The sequence below is a fragment of the Eurosta solidaginis genome, chromosome 4, assembly GCF_040869045.1.
Source record: "Eurosta solidaginis isolate ZX-2024a chromosome 4, ASM4086904v1, whole genome shotgun sequence".
NCBI classification, from domain to species: domain Eukaryota; kingdom Metazoa; phylum Arthropoda; class Insecta; order Diptera; family Tephritidae; genus Eurosta; species Eurosta solidaginis.
Window position 1 is genome coordinate 71,319,211 of NC_090322.1, and position 16,746 is coordinate 71,335,956.

The 16,746-nt window shown below is 44.0% G+C and overlaps 1 pseudogene; it reads left to right on the forward strand.

Moving 5' to 3' along the window:
* The first annotated feature begins 4,928 nt into the window (after nt 1-4,928).
* On the forward strand, nt 4,929-7,033 carry LOC137248554 (T-complex protein 1 subunit eta-like; annotated as a pseudogene).
* Nucleotides 7,034-16,746: the final 9,713 nt, after the last annotated feature.

A 16,746-nucleotide genomic window follows, 5' to 3' on the forward strand; every position in this document is an offset into this window, starting at 1 on the left:
TACTTTGATGAATATTCTTTCATAAATTGAATTAGTATATTAATTTAATACATTTGTCAATTCACCAAGTGAGGGCGTTGAAGTTAGTTTAGTTTACACAACACTGTCACTCGTCTATATCTGCTAGAGATAGGTTTGCACAACACTGTCACATGCTCATCTCTATCTTGTAATGTCATTGAAATAAATTTTGTACTCTTCCCTTAATACAACAAATCGCCGAAGAATACACACGTGTTTTATTCAATATCTCCCAACAATACGTCATAAAAAATAGCTGATATAATGTTTACATGCGCAGTGCGCAATTTCTTGTGTGCTTTGTGCGCCTTTCCTTTTGCTCCGGCAAGGTATCCCGGCCCTGAGAAATGGTTTTGCTGCATCTGCCGGAAAAGAATATTTTTAGGACGGTCATACTCTTGTCAGTGTGTCTCGTGTAAGGGATGGTTGCATGGGACAGGTTGTTCTGGGCTAGATCCCAAAACTAGATGTCCACGTAACTTCTATAGATCTTTTGTGGCTCCTTGCTGTTCACGCCCTAGGGCGTCCCGTAGTCTACGCCGTAGCTCCCCCCTCCCACCACTACCTTCCAGCAGCCCCGCTGCCCAGAAAGCCACAACAAGTACCCGCTGCTGCTCGCGCCCCACGGCGCCACCAACTCATACGGCTGCTCCCACTCATACCTACAATCTCCGTAGTAGAGTCGGGAGCAATGCCGAGCATCAGCCCCTGCCCCCGTCTTCTCCCACCTCTTTTCCTGCAGCAATTGTGTAGGTTACGGAAACAGACTCTTAGTCTCTACCTCCATGTGCACCGTTTGCCAGCATAGAATATATAAGTTTGCGACATCCGCCCAAAATGCAGTTCCTACCATTGAGGGTGCCACTTTCCTAGATGTTCTGGTCTCCGCGACGGCAACCCCCCAACGGGTTCCATTGCGCCATGTTGCCAGGCCGCATACCCAAACACACCGGGTACCCCAATGCTTACCCAAGGACGTCCAGTACCAGGGCCACAACAGCAGTTGCGTCCTAGCCTTCCACAGCCCAGGCGTAGTCACCCGTCACTTACTCACAGAGTGACGACGTCTCCCCCCATACACTTCTGCAGTTAAACTGTAATGGATTAACTGGGAACATCACGGAGGTAGTCGATTTCATGAAGCGGCATAACATCCGCATTGCTGCGATTCAAGAGACTAAACTCACAGCAAGATCTGCTCTGCAGACCTGTTCTGGGTACAATGTCCACAGAAAAGATCGCGAGAGCGGAAATGGAGGCGGCCTCGCGTTTATCATACACCACTCTGTGCAATATCATATATTTGATCCCGACATCGGCCGCAGGAACAGTGTCTTAGAACGTCAAGGCTTATCTGTCCGGTCAGGCGATGCAAACCTAGAAATCATCCACATCTACATCCATCCTGCCACCTGCTGCCCCAGTGGATACCGCCCTAATATCTGCGCAACAATCGCATTATCTTAGGCGATTTCAATGCCCACCACGATCTATGGCCTTCAAACTTTGGGGCGGACGGTAGGGGTGAGATGTTGGCGGATCAAATAGAAGAAACGATGTTCTGCACAATAATGGGAGACGCCCCCACACGTACGGTAGGAAGCTGTCACAGTTCGCCGGATATATCAATCGTGAGCGCAGAACTCGTAAACTGCGTCATCTGGCAGCCGATGGTAACATTGGCATCCGACCACCTGCCTATACTCATTTCGCTCGAGCGTACCGCCGACTTCATCGTCACAGAAAAATGGACTTTCATAAACTTTATAAAAGGAAAGTGGGACGAATACAAATTCTTTACAGACAACCGCTTTGCTGCCCTCCCTATCCCGACTGATGTCCCTCAATGGGAGTGTGCTTTCCGCAAGGTCATTGAATCCGCCTCGGCTCGCTTCGCTCCCGCCGGTAGAATTCCCGAAATTCGGCCCCACTTTCCAACGGAGGTCGCAAATTTAGCGAGAAAACATGACCTTATAAGACAGCTCTATCTCGGCGACCACCAAATAAGGAATATAAAACAAGGCATCAGATTGCCTGTGGATGAACACATGCGGGCGAAATGGGAGCAGCACCTAAGCGGTAGAAACCTCTCTGCCGGTGTTGGTAAACTTTGGTCCACCGTAAAGTCCCTATCGAATCCGTCTAGGTATAATGACAAGGTTGCCATCGCCTTTGGCGATAAAGTGCTGTCGGATGCGAAAAAATGCGCTAGTGCTTTCTGCCGACAATATTTAATGCATTTTACGGTCGAAAAAGATAGTCGAAGGGCCAACAGGCACGCACATAAACATAAATTCAGCGAGTCACCAATTACCATCACCGCCAAAGAGGTTGAGGATGCCATCGGCCATGCTAAACCATCCAAAGCAGTGGGCCCAGACGGCATAGCCATTCCGACTCTTAAAATCCTAGGGAAAGAGGGTCTCAAATATTTAGCGCATGCCTTCAACCTGTCTCTTTCCACCTTTGTCATTCCCGAAAAATGGAAAATGGCCAAGGTGGTCCAGCTACTAAAGCCTGGGAAACCAGCTAACATAGGAGAGTCATATCGGCCGAAACCGCTCCTATCGCCAGTAGCCAAGACGCTTGAAGCCATTTTGCTTCCCTACTTCAAAGAAAATTTGCAGCTAGCCTGTCATCAGCATGGCTTCAGAAAACTTCATAGTACCACCACCGCGCTAAATGCCATTAGCACCCAGATAAATTGCGGTATAAATCAAAACCCCCACCATATAACAGTACCCATTGCGCTAGACCTATTAAAAGCTTTTGATACGGACAACCTTGGCACGTTACTGCGAGACCTGGAAGGGTCTACCCTTCTCCTAAATCTTAAAAGGTGGACCACAAATTATCTGGGTGGCGGGCAGGCATCGGTGCAATTTAGAAACGAAACATCAAAACCAAGAAGAATTAAACAAGGGGTGCCACAGGGTGGTGTCCTATCCCCACTTTTATTTAATTTCTACATATCTAAGCTACCTTCGCCACCAGAAGGAGTTACTATCGTTTCCCACGCCGATGACTGCACAATAAAGCCCAGGCCCACAGATCGATGCGCTTTGCAACAGAATAAACGGCTACCTCAATTATCTCTCCAGTTTTTTCGCCCCGCGAAACCTGTAATTATCACCGACAAAATCCTCTGCGACCTTATTTACAACATGGACGTCGCAAATGCCGACCACTTTGAACATCCACGTCGATGGCACTACGCTACCGACTGTCCTACACCCTAAAATCTTGCGCGTAACTTTTGATCAGGATCTATATTTTGGTGAGCACGCAGCCGCAATTGTACCGAAAATGCAGAGCCGTAATAAAATCCCCAAAGACCTTGCTGGCAGTACTTGGGGAAAAGACAAAGAAATTATCATTACCACATACAAAGTAATTGGCCAGCCGATTGCATGCTACGCGTCCCCTATAATGTCGCCAAGCCTAAAAGCTACTCACTGGAAGAAGCTGCAGGCCTGCCAAAATACTGCTCTCAGAACCGCCACGGGCTTTCTTCTTATGTCCTCAGAACTCCATCTACATAATAAGACGAGAATACTCCCTATCAGGTAGAGAAATGAGATGCTAACCAAACAGTTCCTGTTAATACCCAGAAACCTGGGCATCCCAACAGACATCTGATTGATGAGCCAACACCGCCTGGGAGCTTAAGGAGTCATCTCCGTAAGCATTTTGAGGAAATACGACACCTGAGAGCTCAGCCGTATGAAGCAAAAAAACACAAGCAGGTCCTCAGTGAACTTCACAAACAGGCGTCGGACCTCTATGCCAGGAATTGCCCGGTGAATCCAGTACTCAAGGAACAGTACCCAAAACTTGCGGAAGAGGAACGCATACTGCCCAGGGAAACGCGAGTCACTCTAGCTCAACTTCGTTCTAGATACTGTAACACGTTGAACTCTTACCTATCCAGAATCAACCCCGACATACAAAATGTATGCCCCGCTTGCAATGTGTCCCCACATGACATCAACCACCCAGTAAAAATCTAGTGACTGAAAATGGCGACCAACAACAAAATATCCCACATTGTTCCACAATTGTTAGTATGACAGAATGAGATGGCCTATTGAAATGTCCGATATATGCTTGCCTTTTCTTTCATGCAATGTACCCTCACAAAAATTGTCTGCGAATCCGCCATTTGTTGTTTTCAGTTTGAAACCACAAGCGCAGCAACAGCAGAGTAATAAAAATTGATTTACAAATAATTTCGGATATAATAAAAACTAAATTTAAATTAAGTGTTGTGTGCGCTACGGTATTTGCATTTTATATTAATAATACATTTATATTTTCCATAAAATAACCAAAATCAAGTAAGTTTTAATGCGATAAGGGAAAAGCCATTTTCTGGGAAATCTAACTTCATTTTGCCATATCGCTACACATCCATTCATTCATTTTCATTAAAGAGGCCCTATTCAGTAACTATGAGTTTTGAAATGTACATTTTTCTTTCATACAAATAATATGAAGGAAAAGTGTACATTTTAAAACTCACAGTTACTGAATAGCGCCCCTGGTGCTACAAAATCTGCATTGTTGAATCTGCTATTTTGTAGGATTTGCTTTAATATAATTTGAATTAATAAAAAATTATTATTTACAGGATATCGAAAATTTGTCCCCATTATCGCCAGAGGTAACAATCAATATTGGCAGGATTGGACATGGTAAGCCCACTGTTGTGAAAGCTATTTCCGGAGTTCAAACGAAAAGCCATTTTTTATGCAATGCCACGACAGCAGCAGCAACAACCTATCTGCCAATGCCACAACAGTCGGGCTATCCACCACAACCTGGTCCACATGGTTGCCTCCACAACCTCAACATCCAGGCTATCCTCTACAACAACCAAGTGCAGCAGGTGGTTACGTGGTCAAATGATGCCACCAACACAACCTGGACAGGCGCCAATGCCCAGTCAGCCACCCATGCCGGGTCAACCCCCAACACCCGGACTTCATGGTTATAATGTATGCTAATACAACTAATATATGTCAAATATTACTGATGATTATTTTTTTATTATTTTCTTTAGCAACCACCTGCACCTGGTACTGGTATATATCAACAGCCGCAACAGTAGCCCAACGCCGTTTAAATTCCGATCAGATGCCTAATCCGATAAGCGTTATCGTTGAAAATCAAAATAGCGCTGGTGGTGCTTTTATTACTAATGAACAGGGTTTATTACCGCCATTGGTAACCACAAAATATGTGGTACAAGATCAGGGTAATTCCTCGCCACGTTACGTTAGGTATTGATATTCGAAATTAATTTTTTGTTTGGCAATTACATTGATCTTTCTCGTTTGCAGGCCTTTTTTATTGGATACCTGCAACAGCTGATTTATTAAAAACAACAGCTTTGTCCTTTACACTTACCATTTCACCAATGGCACGCACGGTTGAGGGTGAATATCAGCCACCCATTGTAAATTTTGGTGAAATGAGTCCAATTAGATGTAATCGTTGCAAGGCTAATATGCAATTTGTAAATGCTGGTCGTCGTTTCCAATGTCTAATGTGTAAAGTAACAACAGATGGTAAAAAAACTCTTTCACTTTTACTTGTGTCCATTGATCCATATTTTTTCTCAACAGTGCCAACTGAATATTTCCAACATTTGGGCCACACCGGAGAGTGTGATGATAAATATCAGGCATGCTTAACGAACGAAACGATATCATTTCGTTACGATAATCAACGTTAATAAACGAAACGAAGTCACTTCGTTTCGTTTATTAACGTTAAGATCGTCAAATTAACGTTAATTTGGCGTTCTTAACGTTAATAAACGAAACGAAATGACTTCGTTTCGTTTATTAACGTTGATTATCGTAACGAAATGATATCGTTTCGTTCGTTAAGCATGCCTGATAAATATGAACGTCCTGAACTTGTACTGGGTACATGAGTTTTAGTGTAAAAAATATTTGGGTACCGATAGCTCTGAAGGTAGAACCTCAACTCATATCCAACATCAATGCCTCGCATTCAATTGTGGACGCTGTACGCACTACATTGGGTTCACACCGTATGGACAAACATATTGTTGATTCCATTGGTAGGCTCACAATTTCAAATGACGGGGAAACCATTATGAAACTATTGGATATTGTGCATCCAGCCGTAAAACTCTAGTCGACATCGCCAAATCTCAAAATGTTGAGGAAGTTGTTTGTTATATTAGAATGTGTAGAATGAAAACGTTTCTCTTATCAGGTCGGCGATGGCACCACTTCAGTAGTACTTTAAGCATGTGAAATCTTAAAACAAGTTAAGCCATATGTTGAGGAAGGCGTGCATGCACGTATCATCATTAAAGCTAAACGCAAAGCATTACAATTATGCGTGACCAAAATATGACATGGCTGAACATGTCTAAGCGCCAATCAAAGGAACAACAACGTGTTTTATTGGAAAAATGCGCTGCCACAGCAATGCCCTCCAAACTTATTCATCAACAAAAAGATTTCTTTTCTAAAATGGTTGTGGACGCTGTACTTTTCTTTGGTGGATCCAACGTCATACAAAAAATATAAAATAGCAATTTTAAATAAAGAATTGGAATTCAAGGCTGAGCGTGACAATGCTGAAGTACGTATTGATAATGTTCAAGAGTATCAGAAAATTGTTGATGCTGAATGGCGTATTCTGTACAATAAACTAGCCAAGTACGACGCTAATGTTGTGTTATCCAAACTACCAATTGGTGATGTTGGTACACAAGATTTTGCAGATCGTGAAATGTTCTGTTAGTGTACCAGAAGAAGATTTGAAACGTACAAAGAAAGCTTGTTGTTGTAGCAATGCTTCGCCCCACCTAACAGCCGCGGCCGACCACAAATTGTCATCAATATCCTCTAACGGGAGTCCAAGGAGACTTGCCGTTTCAACAGGGGTGAACCATAAGGAAAGGAGTGTTAGAGGCGTTGGTTCCACATTACAATTAAAGAGATGGTTGGTGTCATGGGGGGCACATTGCAAGCGGGCATACATTTTGTATGTCGGGGTTGATTCTGGATAGGTAAGAGTTTAACCTGTTACAGTATCCAGAACGAAGTTGAGCAAGAGTGACACGCGTTTCCCTGGGGAGTATGCGTTCCTCTTCCGCGAGTTTTGGATACTTTTCTTTAAGTACTGGATTCACCGGGCAATTCCCGGCATAAAGGTCCGACGCCTGTTTATGGAGTTCACCAAGGACCTGCTTGTGTTTTTTCGCTTCATACGACTGGGTTCTCAGGTGCCGTATTTCCTCAAAATGCTTACGGAGATCACTCCTTAGGCCCCTGGGCGGTGCTGGTTCATTAATCAGATGTCTGTTGGGATGCTCAGGTTTCTGGGTATTCAACAGGAACTGTTTGGTCAGCATCTCATTTCTCTCCCTAATGGGGAGTATTCTCGCCTCATTATGCAGATGGTGTTCCGGGGACATAAGAAGACAGCCCGTGGCAATTCTGAGAGCAGTATTTTGGCAGGCCTGTAGCTTCTTCCAGTGGGTAATTTTTAGGCTTGGCGACCATATGGGTGACGCATAGCACGTAATCGGCTGGCTAATTGCTTTGTATGTAGTCATGAGCGTTTCTTTATCTTTTCCCCAGGTACTGCCAGCGAGGGATTTGAGGATTTTGTTACAGCTCTGGATTCTCGGAACAATTGCTGCTGCGTGCTCACCAAAATGTAGATCCTGATCAAACGTCACACCCAAGATTTTGGGGTGTAGGACAGTCGGTAGCGTAGTTCCATCGACGTGGATGTTCCAAATGGACGACATTTGGGACGTCCATGTTGTAAATAAGGTCGCGGAAGATTTAGTCGGTGATAATGCCAGGTTTCGCGGGGCGAAAAAACTGGAGAGATCAGGGAGGTAGCCGTTTATTTTATTGCATAGCTCATCCATCTTTGGGCCTGGGCCTGTGGTCATTATTGTGCAGTCATCGGCGTAGGAAACGATTGTGACTCCTTCCGGTGTTGAAGGTAGCTTAGATATGTAGAAACTAAACAAAAGTGGGGATAGGACGCCACCCTGAGGCACCCCTTGTTTAATTCTCCTTGGTTTTGATGTTTCGTTTCTAAATTGCACCGATGCCTGCCGACCACCCAGATAATTTGCGGTCCACCTTTTAAGACATGGGGGAAGGGTAGACCCTTCCAGGTCTTGCAGTAACGATCCATGTTTGGCCGTATCAAAAGCTTTTGATAGGTCTAGCGCTACGAGTACTGTTCTATGGTGGGGGTATTGATTTAAACCGCAATTTATCTGGGTGTTAATGGCATTTAGCGCGGTGGTAGTGCTATGGAGTTTTCTGAAGCCATGCTGATGAGAGGCCAGCTGCAAATTTGCTTGGAAATAAGGGAGCAAAATGGCTTCAAGCGTCTTTGCTACTGGCGATAGGAGAGATATCGGACGATACGACTCTCCTATGTTAGCTGGTTTCCCAGGCTTTGGTAGCGGGACCACCTTGGCCATTTTCCATTTATCGGGTATGAAAAAGGTGGAAAGAGACAGGTTGAAGACATGCGCTAAATATTTGGAACCCTCTTTCCCTAGGCTTTTAAGCATCGGCATGCCTATGCCGTCTGTGCCCACTGCTTTGGATGGTTTAGCGCAACCAATGGCGTCCTCAACCTCTTTAGCGGTGATGGTGATTGGTGACGCGCTGAATTTGTGTTTATGTGCGTGTCTATTGGCTCTCCGTGTATCTTTGTAGACCGTAGGATGCATTATATATTGCCGGCAGAAAGCGCTCGCGAATTTTTTCGCATCCGACAGCACTTTGTCGCCAAAGGCGATGGAAACTTTGTCTTTGTGCTTAGTCGGATTCGATAGGGACTTTACGGTGGACCAAAGTTTACCCACATCGGTAGAGAGGTTTCAACCTCTTAGGTGTTCCTCCCATTTCGCCCGCTTGTGTTCGTCCACAGGCAATCTGATGCGTTGGTTTATATCCCTTATTTGGGGGTGGCCTGGATCAAGCTATCTTATAAGGTCACGTTCTCTCGCTTAGTTTGCGGCCTCCGCCGGGAAGTGGGGCCGGATTTCGGGAATTCTCCCGGCGGGAATGAAACGTGCCGAGGCCGATTCAATGACCTTACGGAAGGCACGCTCGCCTTGGCGGGCATCAGTCGGGATAGGGAGGGTAGCAAAGCGGTTGTCTGTAAAAGATTTATATTCTTCCCACTTTCCTTTTTTCAAGTTTATGAAAGTGCGTTTTTCGGTGACGATGAAGTCGGCGGTACGCTTGAGCGAAAAAAGTATAGGCAGGTGGTCGGATGCCAATGTTACCATCGGCTGCCAGTTAATGCAGTTTACGAGTTCTGCGCTCACGATTGAGATATCTGGCGAACTGTGACAGCTTCCTACCATACGTGTGGGGGCGTCTCCGTTTATTGTGCAGAACGTCGTTTCTTCTATTTGATCCGCCAACATCTCACCCCTACTGTCCGCCCGCAAGTTTGAGTGCCAGAGATCGTGACGGGCATTGAAATCGCCTAAGATAATGCGATTGTTGCCAGTGAGTAAGGCTCTGATATTAGGGCGGTAGCCACTGGGTCAACAGGTGGCAGGTGGGATGTAGATGTTGATGATTTCTAGGTTTGCCTGACCGGACAGATAGGCGTTGACATTCTAAGACATTGTCCCTGCGGTCGATGCCAGGATCAAATATATAATATTGCACAGATTGGTGTATGATAAACGCGAGGCCGCCTACATTTCTGCTCTCGCGGTCTTTCCTGTGGACATTATACCCAGAGCAGGTCTGCAATGCAGATCTTGCTGTGAGTTTAGTCTCTTGAATCGCAGCAATGCGGATGTTTTGCCGCTTCATGAAATCGACTATCTCCGTAATCTTCCCAGTTAGTCCATTACAGTTTAACTGCAGAATTCGGAAGTGCATTGGGGGAGACGCCGCCACTCTGGGGGTAAGTGACGGGTGACTACGCCTGGGTTGTGGAAGGCCAGGACGCAATTGCTGTTGTGGCCCTGGGACTGGGCGTCCTTGGGCAAGCATTGGGTACCCGGATGATTTGGGTTTGCGACCTGGCAACATGGCGCGATGAAACCCGTTGGGGGGTTGCCGTCGCGGAGACCAGAACATCTAGGAAATTGGCACCACCCAAGGCAGGAGCTGCATGCTCAGCATTGCTACCGGCTCTACTACGAAGGTAGTAGTTATGAGTGGTAGCAGCTGTTTGAGTTGTTGGCGTCGTGGGGCGCGAGCAGCAGCTGGTACTTGTTGTGGCTTGCTGAGCAGCGGGGCTGCTGGAAGGTAGTGGGGGCGCTTAGGCGTAGACTACGGGACACCCTTGGGCGTGAACAGCAAGGAGCCACAAAAGATTTATAAAAGTTACGTGGACGTCGGGTTTTGGGATCAAGCTCAGAACAACCTGTCCGATGAAACCATCCCTTACATGAGACACACTGAACAGAGTATGACCGTCTTAAACAGATTCTTTTCCGGCAGATGCAGCAAAACCATTTTTCAGGACCGGGGTCAGGAGACGGACCCAGATTTGATTCGATGCCTTCCCTGAGTAAGAGAATATGGAGCAGTCCTGCTGCAAGGAGCTGCTGGGAGGATGACAATTTGTGGGAGGGACGCAACAAATTAAATGGGGTCACACTGAAATGACAGTCCTTGGTCGGGAAAAATCCTGAGTCGCTCCGGTACATAGAACCGACTGCCTTGGGAAGCGCAAGCTTGTGGTGGTGCAGTTATGACTACAGCTAATGATATTAATTCAAGTGTTTTGGGTCAATGTGATTACTTTGAAGAACGTCAAGTTGGTGGTGAACATTTCAACATTTTCCAAGGTTTGATAGTGGGTTTGACATTAATTTTATTTTTATAGTTTATAATTATTTAAAGGTTGCGTTAATGCTAGAACATGTACATTGATTTTACGTGGCAGTGCCGAACAAAAGAAAAAACTATAAAATTTGCGTCAGTGAAATGATAATTATTGCTTTTGGTTGTTAGTTTTTAGGCATCGTCTTCGAGTGTCTTCTGATGTTGTTGTTGTAGCAGTGCTTCGCCCCATCCAATAGGTCTGACCAACCACAAATTGTCATCCAAGTCCTCCAACGGGAGTCCGAGGAAACATGCTGTTTCAACAGGGGTGGACCATAAAGAGAGGGGTGTTAGAGGAGTTGGTTCCACATTAAAATTGAAGAGATGGTTGGTGTCATGTGGGGACACATTGCAAGCAGGGACATTTTGTATGTCGGGGTTGATTCTGGATGGGTAAGAGTTTAACCTGTTACAGTATCCAGATCGAAGTTGGACTAGAGTGACTCGCGTTTCCCTAGGGAGCGTGCGTTCCTGTTCTGCAATTTTAGGGTATTGTTCTTTGAGTACTGAATTCACCGGGTAATTCTTGACATAGAGGTCCGACGCCTGTTTATGGAGTTCACCAAGGACCTGCTTATGTTTTTTGGCTTCATACGGCTGTGTTCTCAGGTGCCGTATTTCCTCATAGTGCTTACGGGGGTGACTCCTTAAGACCCTGGGCGGTGTTGGCTCATCAATCGGATGTCTGTTAGGATGCCCAGTTTCCTGGGTATTCAACACAAACTTTTCGGTTAGCATTTCATTTCTTTCACTTATTGGGAGTATTCTCGCCTCATTATGTAGATGGTGTTCTGGGGACATAAGGAGACAACCCGTGGTGGTTCTGAGGGCAGTATTTTGGCAGGCCTGTAGCTTCTTCCAGTGGGTAATCTTTAGGCTTGGCGACCATATGGTGTAGGAAACAATAGTGACTCCTTCTGGTGGTGAAGATAGCTTTTGATATGTACAATTTAAACAGAAGTAGGGATATGTACACCGGTTTTATTGTGAGTTTTTTTGAAGTTATTGCAAAAAGCGTTGAGGATTTTTAATATCTTACGAGGTACCTTTGTAAATGTTTTTGAGAATGAAGAATGAGTCCTATCAAACTCAATTTTCACCAGGACAATGCCGCTGAGACTTTGCTATACTTTCCCTTTTTAGCACAACTATCATTTTTGATTTTATTAAATTTTAAAAATGTTTTTTCCTCTACAGTTCAGCATATCTTTTGCCAACACAAGTTGGCGATGTGTTTGCGCAGGACCGTGCCTTCGCTACTTTATAATGAATGTCAATTCCCATCACTGGATATTTCGGGGCGCGATTGACCAACAAGACGATGCCACGACACCTTTGAGTATTCTTGATCTGAAAATTAATATGCAACGAATTTGTACAACAAACGAACAACACACACTGAAATAATCTTGGTTAAAAAGTATCTAAGGATCTAATAATTCTAAGTTTTTTCCTACATTAGTAATCTAAGCTTTTTATGCTCTAATTAAAATAATATTCAACAATCTCGTAAAGTTTGCAAAGAATTTTAAAGCAATTTAATTGCAACGAACTTGTTAATAATTTTTAACCAAAATGTATAAATTAGATGTATAACAAAAAAGCATTTTGAATATAAATATATGTGATGAGCTTAACTGAAATAATTCTAAGTTTTTTCCTACGGTACTATTATAAGCTTTTTATGCTCTAATTAAAATAATGTTCAACAATCTCGTAAAGTTTGCAAAGATTTTTAAAGCAATTTAATTGCAACGAATTTGTCAATAATTTTTAACCAAAATTTATAAAAGAGATGTATAACAAAAAAATATTTTGAATATAAGCAATTGCTGATGAATTTAACTGACAGTACCAATACCATCAACTAAATGGTCCTTATAAATATTGTAATCACATAATTCAAAACAAAAAATTACTATGAGTACCTACGTTTATAATTGCAAAGTCACGAAGAAAGAAAATTGCATGAAGTACCCTCAATCTAAAATTATTCCACTGAATGTATATATCGCATTTTAAACTTAAAAATGTGAAAACAAAAAAAAATTTAATCGGTATTTAAGTGTAAATCGATCCATGAAAGCATCGTAAAATAACTTATGTTTTTTTGGTAGTTAACGTTATTCTTTAGCCTGGCTTTGTTAAGAATTTTTTATTTTTGTGGTATAAATCAACATTCAACACAAAGCTTCTCTGATTATGCAGAAAATTAATGCAGAAAACCTCACCAGACTACAAGATTGCTTAAAAGGTAAAGCAAAAGAAATGGTGAGAAGCAAATTGTGCTTACCAGATATGGTTCCCGAAATTACGTCTACACTCCGAATGTGCTTTGGACGTCCGGAACATATTTTAGATCGCGTTATTAATAAAGCAAGAAATATGCCGGCAATTAAAGATAAATTAGAAATGCTTATAAATTTTTTGCTAAGTGTACGGAACATATGTGCAACAATGGAGAGTTGTCACACATGCACAATCCACTCTTGGTGAAATAATTATTAGAAAAATTGCCGAATAATCATAAATTAAATTGGGCAATGTGCCCAAAGAGTAGCGACTTACCGGTAGTCAAGTTGTTTAGTGACTGGTTGTACCAGATAGCAGAAGCAGCCAGTACACTTGTCAGTTTTGCTCCAACCAAAAACAGCGCATCAATCAACACACACATTGTGGCCGAGTCTGGAAGGGACGGTAATCACAGAGAAGCCAACAAGTGCTACGTCTGTGGCAGTGACAGACACAAAGTCGAGGAGTGCGAAATTTTTGAAAACGCATCGCTCAGTCGCAAGTGGGATTATGTACGCGAGAAAAACCTTTGTCGTATATGCCTACACGTACATCGCCGAAAGTGGTCGAGCTTCAAAAGTTGCGGTATAGATGGATGCCCAGCAAAACACCACCCATATTACATAACTGCAAGGTAAAGGTTACCAAGCAAATCGTGAGTACAGCCAATACCAATTCAAATACACAGGTAAACGCACATAGCTGTAGTAAAGCGCACTCATATTTTCGAATCGTGCCTGTAAATATTCATGCAAAAAACAATGTAATAAAAACTTTCGCATTCCTAAATGAGGGCTCTGCCGTTACACTCATCGAGGAGAACTTGTTACCCCAGCGGGTTAGGGGATCAGAATATACCCGCGGTAGGTATGCCTGTCGTAAGAAGCGACTAAAATACCAGATTCAAGGGGATATGTAGCGCAACCTTTCAGGTTGCCAGCGCAATATATAGCTTCTCCAAACCCAATTGTCAGCCTCACCTATCCGCGACGAATCCTGTTTCACTAACAGACGAGGCTCTGGCGACCCCAAGCTCCTCATGGAACTTGGGGGGTAGGGAGGGAGGGAATGGCCTGAAGGTTTAATGTGGCCACATAAATCGTTCCCGAGATGGTCGGGCTAGCACCTTAATGGTGCTATGGTACCGGAGCGTACCGGATTTGTATCCGGCAAAGGACCATCACATCGATAACACTCCCCAAAGCCTTCGGGGAGCAACCTTATCACTACAACAACAACAACAACAGGAGAACTTGTTCAAGAACCTAGGCATAGAAGGTGAACCAAGTCCTTTGTGCTAGAGGTGGACTGGCAATACCACTCGTACGGAAAGCAATTCGCTGCTCGCATCAATAGATATTTCTAACCACAATGGCCATAAATTCACCCTAATGACGTGCATACTGTGGAAACTTTGAATTTACCTACGCAATCGTTAAATATAAAATACATCGCATCGAAGTACCCGTATTTAAAAGGGCTTCCCCTAGGATCCTACAACAACGCGAACCCGAAAATTTTAATCGGGGTGAACAACTGGCGCTTGGCAGTACCTCTAAAAATAAAAGAGGGTAGAACCAACAATCCAATAGCAACCAAATGCCGGCTCGGCTGGACGCTACAAGGAAGCGTTGCCAAAAACGAAAACGAATATCACATAAACGTACATACTTGCAACTGTCTACAAAACGATCGGCAGGTACATGAAGTAATAAAGGAATATTTTAAAATCGAAAATCCTAAACCGATGCATCTCTTATCTGAAAACGATAAGCGGGCCATGCAAATATTAACGAAACTTTTAAGCAGCACGACAATCACTACGAGGTCGGACTGTTATGGCGCGCAGATAATTTACGCCTACCAGAAAGTTATAATCAAGCGCTACGTCGACATATGTGTCTGCAGAATAAATTCAAAAAAGAACACAGCCTGAAAGCAAAAATTTATGATCTCGTCACTAAACGTTATGCTCGCAAGTTAACATTGGACGAAGTGGCAGCCGCTAATGAAAAGGTATGGTACTTGCCAAATTTTTTAGTGAAAAATCCCAACAAACTGGAAAAATACGTCTGGTATGGGATGCCGCTGCTAGATCAAACGGCGCCTCGCTTAACGCTTTTTTATTGAGTGGACCCGACCTACTCAACTCTTTGGTAAATGTTTTACTGGCCTTCAGAGTGGGTAAGAAAGCAGTGTGTGGAGACATCGCGGACATGTTGCACCAAATTAAGGTTCGAGAGAGAGACATGCATGCTCACCGGTTCCTGTGGTGTGACAGCAACGATGACGAAATCCATCCCAGCTCATATGTAATGTGCGCGCTCAGTTTTGGAATAAGCTGCGCACCATGTATGGCACATTTTGTGCGCGACAAAAACGCCGAAAGGTTTCGCAACAAGTATCCCCGAGCGGTGGAGGCTATCCACAAATATCACTACGTCGATGACTTTATCGACAGCACAGATGACGAACAATCAGCTATCGAGTTGGAAACACAAGTGAAGCAAATACATGCAGCCGCTGGGTTTAACGAGCGCAACTGGTCATCAAGTTCATTGTCAGTACTGAGAAATTTAGAATCAGATCCTAAAATCGGCCAAACGTCCCGAGAGTGGGGCTCGACTACCAAGGTTCTAGGTATGTTTTGGGACCCCGTTAGCGATGTGTTTAGATATATTTTCAGATTTTCCCGAATGCACTGTGATGTGATCAATGATATGGGCCTCAAAATCCTGCTACAAGACATTTGGCGTTCTGAGTTGAATTGGGATGAGCCGATCTCTGAGTTTTTATACAATAAGTGGTGCGAATGTAAGGCTGTGATACCCGTCGTCTTAAACATACGTACACCGAGATGTTACTCAACGTCACTTAGCTCCGCAACTTAGGTTCAGCTCCACACGTTCGTTGACGCAGGGGAAAAGGCATATTCCGCCGTAAGCTATCTGCGCGTAGTATACACTGATACCAGGACTGTTACGTTAGTGGCAGCTAAAGCGAAGGTTGCACCACTAAATCCACTATCGATCCCAAGATTACAACTGCAAGCTGCTCTTGTCGGCGTGAGATTAGCAACACACATTCTAAGCGTACACCGTATACGAACCATATCACAGTTCTACTGGACTGACTCCAAAACCACGCTAAGATGGCTGCGTATGGACCCTAAAAGTTTCCAACAATTCGTAATGCATCGTATTGGCGAAATAAAAAATGTAAGGCGCAATAACCTCCGAAGATATCTAAGGCCGAGCCTCTCTTCCAATTTACGTCGTGCTCCTCTTGATTTTCCCTACAAATTGGCCGGACGGGACCTACGTGTTTTATGCCTACTCCGAACGGCATCTGCAAGGCAGATGAGTTTTCACTGAGAGCTTTTCATGGCAGAAATACACCCGGAGCGCTTGCCAAACACTGCCGAGGGGCGACCCCGCTTAGAAAAAATTTCTTCTAATTGAAAAACCTTATTTCTAAAATTTTGATGTTGATTTGCCCGGGGTGCGAACCCAGGGCATACGGTGTGATAGGCCGAGCACGCTACCATCACACT